This window comes from Raphanus sativus, chromosome 2 (assembly GCF_000801105.2).
Source record: "Raphanus sativus cultivar WK10039 chromosome 2, ASM80110v3, whole genome shotgun sequence".
NCBI classification, from domain to species: domain Eukaryota; kingdom Viridiplantae; phylum Streptophyta; class Magnoliopsida; order Brassicales; family Brassicaceae; genus Raphanus; species Raphanus sativus.
Window position 1 is genome coordinate 7,447,226 of NC_079512.1, and position 1,258 is coordinate 7,448,483.

Below are 1,258 nucleotides of genomic sequence, written 5' to 3' on the forward strand. Positions count from 1 at the left end.
ATTGATTTAATTTGCATTGAAAAAAACTATTTACAATAACCGAGTTTTCCACAAACAGGTGAAACCACTTTTTTTTAACCGAAAACTGCTTTGTTCGTTTATTACTTTTATATGTGTATACTAAACGAACCATTTGAATTTAAATTCACATAAAAATGCCAGTAATATATTTTTAAGATTTATCTTAAGAAGAAAAAGACCTAAGTGCTCTTTCGAAAGTTTTGGTTAAACAGAAATATTATTTCTAGGAAAGTTGATGAAAGTATCAAGTTGAAAGACGATTTAAGTGATACAAATTAGGCCTGCGATTTTTGTCCGAACCGGATGGGCCGAACCGGACCGAACCGGTTTTTTTCGGTTTTCGGTTCGGTTCGGTTTTCAATTCGGTTCAATTCGGTATGGGTTTGAAAATTAATTCGGTTATCGGTTCGGTTCGGTTCGGTTTTCGATTTTTAAAAATAAAAATAAAAATTGTAAAAACCGAAAATAACCGAAAATAACCGATAATAACCGAAAATAACCGAAAAACCGAACCGAAAATAACCGAATAACCCAAAAATAACCGAAACTATCCGAAATAACCGACTTTAACCGAAAATACCCGAATATTTTGGAAAAACTATACCAAAATTAACCGAAATTTTTTAAAATCGGTTATTTTCGGAAATAAATTTGAAAACCGAAAAAAACCGATAACCGAACCGAACCGAACCGAAATTTCATTCGGTTTATTTCGGAATTTTTTTTTAAAACTTTGGTTAACCGAAAACCGACGGTTCGGTTCGGTTCGGTTTCGGAAACCCGAAGTCGCAGGGCTAATACAAATGAATGAAGAAGAGTGCGTCTCCGGATGGGTACAAAATATATAAAAAGCTGGTAGAAATAAACAAAATGGAAGAAAGAAACAAAATGGAGTGTACGGAGATGATTTGATAGCTTTGCCACTTTTATGAGATAATGTCTCATTAGGAAAATTCGTCGTGGGCATGTGCCCTTTCCTTTTTTTGGAAAAAAAATCCCACCAACCAATCACTCCATTTGTGGAACGGAAATTTGCAGCTATTACCCAAAAAAAAATAAACTTCATAACCATAGTAATTTTTTCTCCAACACTCTTCTGTTCTGATCTGCTAATATTGTTCCAGATAAAAGCCCATTAACAGGCCCAAGAAAGAAAGCCGCGCTCTCCGGCCTGCTGCATATTTTCCCGCGCTTTTAGTCGACTAACCCTTTTCTATTTAGCGCCCTTTTGTGCTCG